Genomic DNA, 8598 nt, shown 5'->3' on the forward strand with positions numbered 1-8598 from the left:
CTGTGTCTGCTACATTAGCAGAGAGATCAGATGACAGATTTGGTCTGGCCTCATTATCTAGCCATAAAAATGTAAGGGCCTGAAGTATTTAGGGAGTAGGAATGCAGAGAGCAGGAGGGATTTCTGGAGGATCTCTATGCAGTATTTGCTGTCTGGGAAAATGAGACCAAAGGACCCCCCCAACCCAAACTGTCTGATGTGAGCTCTTATCTCCAACAACAAACTGAAAGCAGGAGAATCAGTCTCTTCCTTTTGCAAACAGTTCAGGGAACAGGGGCTCCTGTATGTCTACAACATCTTGCATTTATTTTTAGCTTCATCTGTTTGGTTAGTGAGGTCACTGGAGCCCAGGCTTAAACATGTTCCCCTGACCTGCCAAAGCTCTGGCTTGCCTGTAGCTATACAGACCCCAAAGAAACAGAGCTAACATGCAAGAGAATTTTATGTCAGTATTTTATGCTAGACCTCGAATCACTGTGTCCTCATTTATTGCAACGCTTCTTCTTCGGGTATGAAAACTGCAAAACGCACTTTGAGCAGTTTTGATCCAAAAACCCCATTTGATGGGGCTATTTCCTGGCTGAAGTAACCCCCAGGACTTTTCCAGTCATTCTGCATATAGGACTTAATTTACACAGTTCAAGGATTAAATTACAATTTACAGCCTTTGGTATGAGAACAAACAAACAAACAAACAAACAAAAAAAATCCAGCCTTCCTTCCCCCCAGAGTTGGGAAGCATTATCCAAATCACTGCTAGGAAGTAAATGTCAGGGTACCTGGAGCCAGCACCTTCCATCATTTCCATCCTCATCTAAGCTAGAAAATTACTTTGTGGGGGAAAACTTTCTCATGGAGCTGCAGAGGAATTAGCAAATAATGCTTTTTGGAGTGATAGCTTGTCCTGCAAATGCAATAAATTCCCGATGGAGTCCCCAAGCCCAGGGCTGGAAGCATGCCAGGACAGAGGTGCTGGAGAGCAGGCAAAATTCATCACTGCTCCACAAGTGAGGTGAAGCTGAGGAGCCTGCAGGAAACCCAGCAGGTGAGAGGGGAGGTAGCACAGCCCTGGGTCTTACAGGGTGAACTCTTGTCCTGACAAGCTTTTTGAGTGCTCTGCTGGGAACCATGAGCACACTGGCTTAAACCTCGCCTCCACAGCTCCTGCTCAGAGAAAAGATGTCCCCCAAGGAGAAAAACACCTCCAGAAGTGTGCATCTATCTTTATTTTCACTCCTTGAGTCATTCTGGGAAAAGCCCTTTTCTAAATGCTGACATAACCTTCTCTTCCCTAGGGAAATATTCATGTAGCTGCAGGTGACTGAATTAGGGAAGCTCAGAAAAACTTCCTGTTAAAATAAGCCACAGGGACTGCCCATGTGCAGATTTTAGAGCTCCTGCAAATGCAAAACAGAATGTCCCTGCAGGGTGACTGGAGCTAATGTGCTCTGCTTTACATTTGCATTTGGCTCAGAGTCGCACAAAGGCTTCTTGCTGGGGCAAAAGTGATAAAGAATTAAGCTCCTGTTACTCAGCTGCTTGCAAGTATTTGCTGTATCTCTGGTGGAAAAAGTGTTGCAGAAAAAAGATGCCTTTTCCTCATATGCAACCAGAAAATGCTAAAGATTTGGTTCAGCTCTCCTCCTCTCTGCTCTGTGTGTCTGGAGTTGACACACCAAGAACAAATTTCCACTTTTCTATTATCAGAATAATGAATATTTTTGCAATCACATTATTTATCTAGAGAAGGCATGGTCACTGCCATAGCAGATTATATGAATCAAGGTACTTAAACTCTAGAAAATGACATTTTGTTGACTTTCATTAAGACCTTCTGTTTTGTCTTTTTTTTTTTTTTATTGTTTCTCTCTCCTATCCTAAATTGTTAACAAATATCACCTCCTTTCCAGAATGCCAAGAGAATGACTTATCATGGAGTCACAGAATCACTGAATGGTTTGGGTTTGAAGGGGCCTTAAAGATCTTCTCATTCCAACACTCTGCCATGGGCAGGGACACCTTCCACTATTTCAGGATGCCTAGAACCCCATCCAAGCTGGCTTTGAACACTTCCAGGGATTAAGCCTTATTAGGGGTGCAGATATGGATATCCCCATGGATCCACTACATATTTGCTAAACACTGGTCAAAACTTCAGATAATTTATGATCTGTTTAATTGTTGAAAAGTTTTGATAATCAGATTAGCCAGTGGGTGACAACACAAATAGCACGTACATGATGGGAAATTGTTCAGGAGAACTCACTGTAAACTGCTTGGAGACCTGTGCTGTGGAAAAGAAGTCATTTAAGATTTCCAGCCACACAGACCTGAGTATCCAGGCTCATTCTGAGTTGTTTGAAAATGGGCAGGAAAAAAAATAGAAGAAAATCCCCTGATAATTCATCTGTGGAGGCTAATTTACTGGGTCTAATCAGAGCAAACATCTCTATGGCTGGAATGCTGAAATAAATTAAATATAAAGCCTTCAAGGTCATAGCTTCCCAAGCTAATAACGCAGCACTGCTGTGCTCAGGTGGAGATGCTCTGTGCTCCACTGTGAAAAATCTCCATCAGCTGCATGGAATGGGAATATTTCAAGCAGTGATCAGACCTGCCTGAAAGAAAATGGAGTGAAGAGAGGATATAGAGGATTCAATCTTCAGACTTGAGCAGCTCAATAAAAGAAGTTTAGACACTCAGATTGGAAATAAAATACCTAAAAAAAGACATTTGCATTTGGGGTGGGAGAGAGGTAGTGAGGAGAGTTTGGAGAATGCTGCTAGAATGTGTAAGCTGTAAGATGCAAACATTGCTGTTCTGCTTCCAAATGCTGATGCAGAAGCAATTAGATTTTTTATTATTATTATTACACATATTATTATAATTATATATTTCAAGAGTGGCCATGTTACACATCCCAACTCCTGCAGGGACCATCCCCCTGGATCAGAGGTTTATAACCCTCAGGCAGCCCCAGGTGCCCCATCCAGCTGACCAGAGGTTACCACCCCACCAGATGTGCAGCACAGCCATTTCTCTGCCTTTCCAATCCCAGCCCTGAAGAAATGGGGCTGCAGGAACAACAAATATCACCTTAACATGGAGCAGGTCTCAGCTAAAGGCAGCCAGGAGGAGATGGATCAGGCAGGGGCAGACAAGGCAGGAAGCAGTGGAGACCCCAGGCATGGGCACACAGCAGTGCAGGAGGATCTCCTGCCCATCTCTGGGTGGGTGGACACCCTGGAAGGATCCTGGTTTCTGGTGAAGTCCTGAACCTTTGAGGTCAGCCTTAGCAGCTCTGGTTATTGTCATCCTGAAATTCCTGGGAGGATGCCCTGAGATTTCTTTGCTACCACAGGTTTACTATTCTGTTGATTTTGATGTCAGCAGAGGATCTTCACATAGCAGGATTGGAAATGTCTCTGGTTTTATTTTATTTTATTTTATTTTATTTTATTTTATTTTATTTTATTTTTTAATTATTATTTTATTATAGTTTATTTTGATAAATATGCATTTCACAGCCACCTCAACTTCACACACTCATGCCTGTGAATCTCACCATTTAAAATGACTGCTTCACCCTAGCTGTTAATTTAAAATTAGATCCTGTGCCTATATATGTGCCTATACACACACAGAGTGCCATCCACTTTGGTTTAGTCTCCTCTGCATACATTATTATGACACAGTCTTGAGAGATGTGACCACAGAGCTATTTGTCTGCCCTCCACCAGCCCCTGCTTTGCTCCATCCATAATGATCCAGACCCCCACACTGGGTGGTTGCTGGGTGTTTCTCTCCCTGTTCATCACACAGCCTCTGCTCCTCGTTCCCTCTGCACACCTTTCTAACCCTGGGCTCAGCATTCCTGTGAAGTGCTCTCTCTTTGAGACTGAAAACCTCACCAGCACTAATGGGCGTATCTTCAGCAGAGCCCTGTGCCACAAAATGATACCATTATCCCTGTTTTTGGAGATGGGGAGCAGAGTTGCAGAGATAGGAAGGTCAACAGCATTAAAAGCATCTGCTAATTTGAGAAAGCACAAGGCAGGATTTTTCAGAGCGCTGTTTTCCACAGCACTTCGCTTGGTGACAGTACAGGTGGCCTTTGACTGCGTCTGCAATGGTGAGAGCCTCACCCTGGTGTCTGGCAGAATGGGGTCACAAGCTGGGCACCAAAGCCACCAGCAGCCTGTAATTAGTGCCCATCTCTGAGAGGTCTGACCCGACCAGAGACACGCAGCAAAATCCCCATCTGAAGCAGGCTGGGCTGGCAAAGCTCTTCAAAAACAAACACTGCGTCTTCTGATGGAAAATATCACATCTCTCAGCTGTGGCTGAATAGTTTCCAACTTGTGGCTTGTTTCTCTGTGAATTCAAGCCTGCCAGGAAGGTGCTTAGATTGCTGGGAAGGCATTCATGCCTCCACTGGAAAAACCTGGGTGTGAAAATCAAAGCTGTGAAAGCCACCAAATTTTGCACAGATGCCACGATAATAAGAAATAAAGAGCAGGCAAGAGGCTTTTCAGTGAGCTGGGAGACTCATCAGCTGAGTTGGCAGCAGGAAAACAGGCATTCCCTTTTTTTCCAAAACAGGAGGTTCTTTTGCCAGTACCTATCTGGGTTGAGATCCATCATGTTGGAGATGCTGCTGCTTCCTCTTTGCTTTTTTTTTTTTCCCAGCACAGCCACAAAATCTGATAGTTTAAACACAGTTGTGGCTGCCTTCAACATCTAGACACCCTGTCAGAAAAACCCAAGCTGCCCTACGTATTCAGAAGAAAAAGAACAAATGGATTGCAAATCCAAGGGATTGGGAGGGGAACCTTCTCCCTCTGCTTCCTGTGGTTACACAAATTCAAGTCTTTTAATAAAAGTATGTAATTCCCCATTTTCTGCCAAACTAAGATTGTTTCTTTAACCTGAGGTAAGATTCCATGGCTTTTTTTTTGTGTGTGTGCTTTCCTTTTTTGCTTATGCACAGCAATAACTGTACCAGCACAGGTTTCAGCTGGTGCTTACATAAAATTGCACCTGATCATATTTATGATCCAGGTTTGTTAAAATAAAACTAGTCTCATCAGGCTCAGTACCAGATACGGGCATGTGCTGCTCAAAATGTGAAAGGCTGTTGAAGAATTTAGTTTCAATGCTTTCCAAACTATTTTTGAATTTGCCAGGGAAGAAATAAAAGCGATAGAAAGCAAATTAGTTTTAATATTCTCTAAGGTTCACCCTTTTCATTTAGAAAATGGTGGGGTTCCCCCCCCCAATGTTCAAAACAAAAAGAATAAATTTTGATGAAAAACTCATGAAATTTCTGCTTCTGGACCTTATGTAGAGGTTCTCCTTTAGGGCAGAGGTTTTGACCTTTGTGCTGCTCAGACTTTAGGGACGTGTCCTGAACTTTGGCAGGGTGTCAGCCTTGCTTCTCACCTTTATTTGGCTGCATGTCCATTCACTTTGAGCCCCTACAGCCTTTTTCAAAGCCCAGCAGAGCCAAGAGAGGGATTTCTCAGTAATCCAAGGAGCCTCAGGTGTGGATGCCAGTTTAGAAAGCTGTGGTGGAGGAGAGAGGCACTGAGGGAGGTGGGGGAGAGAGATCTGCTCTGGCACTCCGGGGTTAAGTTTAGGTAAATTGTGCTCACAAAGTAAAGTGTAGGAAATTAGGACAAGTGACAGATTGGCTCCAAAAGCAGCCGTTTAGGTTAAAACAGGCTGTTGATGCAGCTGCACCCATCAGGAGCCACCTCGCCTTGGAAATGCAGCTCTGAGAGCTCCCCTTGGCAAAAAACCAAGTGGTTTCAAGGAGAAAACTCCCCTTCAGGGAGATGTGGTCCCCACCTGTGTTTCATCAACCCCCTCAACAAAATCTAGCAAAAGCAGCAGAATGACCCGTTTTTTGCCTCGTCTGCTCATTCCAGCACCAGCCTGATCCCAGAAATGAGGATCTGGTGAGGCAGAACCAGGAAGAAAAACCTGTTTTCAAGGACCTAATGAGAAAACCACCTTACAGATTTTGGCACACGTATTGCTCAAACCACCAGAAAAGAGTGAGGACTTTGTTCCACCCTCATCGTCATCCGTATCTAGTAAATTGGCCAGGATTTAGGACATTGCCAGTATTTCCACATATGCAAAAAAAAAAAACCAAAAAACAAACCACTACCCCCCCAAAAAAGCTCTGTAGCCCATTACTCACATCCCCAGAGAAATCATAATAAGAGACACAGAGTTTACCACCTTCCAGCAGGAAATAGCTGCCTTTCTAATGCTTGCTAATTGCTTCACTTAAAACTAGTTTGATTACTTGGCACCAAGACAGTATTTTAAACCTGAATTATTGCTTGGAACTTTCCTTTCACCTACCAAGAGCCCAGGCCATTAAAAATGTGTAGCAAAGGTCTCCCTGTGAGGTGTAAGATTGCCTGTTAACTCTTTCATGAATTATAAGAGATGTTTGGCTTCTGGGATGTCTTTTTCTCTTGTTATATTTTATTAATAAGAGGTGCTATTTATTACTACTGGGTGCTGAAGGAAGCCATACTATGGAGTTATCAGGCATATTCCAAAAAGTTTACCTGGGGATCACATTTTCATGTTCTGAAACCAATAGGATAAATGAGTCACTCTAAGATTCATGTGAAAAGAAATTATTTTTTAATTTGGCTTGACTTTCCCCAGTCGATCTGGGCTGCTTTTAGGGGGTGAAGGACATCAGGAGGATGAGCTGCACATACTGACCTGGAGAAGCACAGTGGCTTGGTTGTACCAAACATTGTCATTAAAGATCTCTTTGTCACAGCACTTCTTTAGGATCAGAAATTAGCTTGCATTTTGTACTTGACAGGAAGTCATTAAGAAATCTCTGCTGCTACAATAACACTGATGTGCAAATTGCAATCTTTCAAAAAAGAATTTGAATCTCAATGCCAAGCATCAATAAGGTAGCAGCAGCTCTGGGGTTGGCACATCCCTGAAGTGTGTGCTCCTGGAAGTCTCCCTTCAGGTGTGGAGGAAAAGGAAAAAAAATCCACGGCCAGGGATGAGCAAGGCAGCAGCAATCCACCTCCCCAAACCCTGTCCAAACCCACCAATTATGTTTCCCACCAAATTCAGTATGAAGTTCCTCTACCCACTTGGCAAATGGAGTTTTTCAGAGCTTCAGGAGCTGCCCTGTAGGATAGGGAACAGTTGTGGCTTTCTCCACACCCACTCCACTCAGGAGCAGCCAGCTCTGACCTCTGTTTTATCTCTGAGGACTTGGGCAGCTTTGGCAGCTTCAGAAAAACAGTGGGGGAAAAAAAATGTATGAAAAAATGGTGGTGACGTGGGTGTAGAACACAGCCTGACTCTAACACAGGATGTTTTGAGGCAATTAGTCAAAATATGTAGAAGGGGGTGGGCTTTGCTATCGTGCCATCACTTTTTTAGGCAGCAGGCATCCAGAATAAAATTGACACATGAAAAAGTGTATTTTGAAAATGCACATTAAAAAAAAAATCATCCTAAGTGCTACTCAGCCACTGAGAAAATGCTTCCAATGGGGGACTACATGTAGATCTATACCCAGAAAAAACAGGGAATTACATATATAGCCCATGCATATGCACTGCACAGGGCTGGGGTCATGCTGCCTATTTCTGCTCCCACCAGGGCAATTTTTGAGGAAATTAGAGAATCTCTAGTGGCCAAGAGAACATTCTGTAAAGGTTCACTAGCTAAAATTGGCCTATTGATCAGGAAGCACTCAAAAGGAACAAAAATATCTGGGCTTCTGTGTGGAGTGAGGAAAATAACACATTTTCTTTTCATCTTAGGAAGCCACTTGCAAAGCTTTCCATGGGAAGCAGGGAGATAAAATGGGCAGGTCTAAGTGAAGAAGTGCTTATTGCACCAGACATGCCCCTGACTGGGAGATGTCTCATCTAATCTCCAGTCAGCAATGAGTTTTAGTGAGAAAAGGCACTGGCAGGACTGCAGGGGACTCTGGCATGGAAAACACCAGTTTTGGGCACCCAGCAGGACAGTAATGGGTGCAGGATTGATTGAGAACATTGAGATGTTATTGGAAGAGCTCCTTCACTTGCTAGGTGGAAAAGGCCACCCCATACCTCCAGGATAAATATTTGTGTTCCTATGATCTTTTCTCCTCTTCAGCCCACTTCCTGCATCCCTTACCAGCTCCCCATACACTTGATGAAAGACTTACCAAGATCATGGCAGGAACTGAAACTTAACATTTTTGTTTTCAAGCTTCAAAAATATTTCCCAAACATCTCTTATTTCTCTGCAGGAAATCCCTTTAAAAACATTCTCCAGTGAGCAGTTAAGAAGTTAAACCAACACACATCTCATCTCAGGTTTCTGCTGGTAATTAATAAACCAACTGAATATCTGGCAGGATGGCAACTTTTATCATTCCTAGATAAATGTTAATGCATCTGGTTATTTCCAGACCTCCGCTGATGTGATCAAAAAAGCAAATTAGACAGTGTTGTAGCAGTCTGCCTGACATTTCTTCTTTTGTGCTATTACTGTTAATTTATTCCTTTAAGCCAATTTTTGCTCTGTCACTACTGTGAAGGTTTT

Source organism: Onychostruthus taczanowskii, unplaced genomic scaffold (genome assembly GCF_017590055.1).
Source record: "Onychostruthus taczanowskii isolate IOZ18803 unplaced genomic scaffold, ASM1759005v1 scaffold103, whole genome shotgun sequence".
Classification (NCBI taxonomy): Eukaryota; Metazoa; Chordata; class Aves; order Passeriformes; family Passeridae; genus Onychostruthus; species Onychostruthus taczanowskii.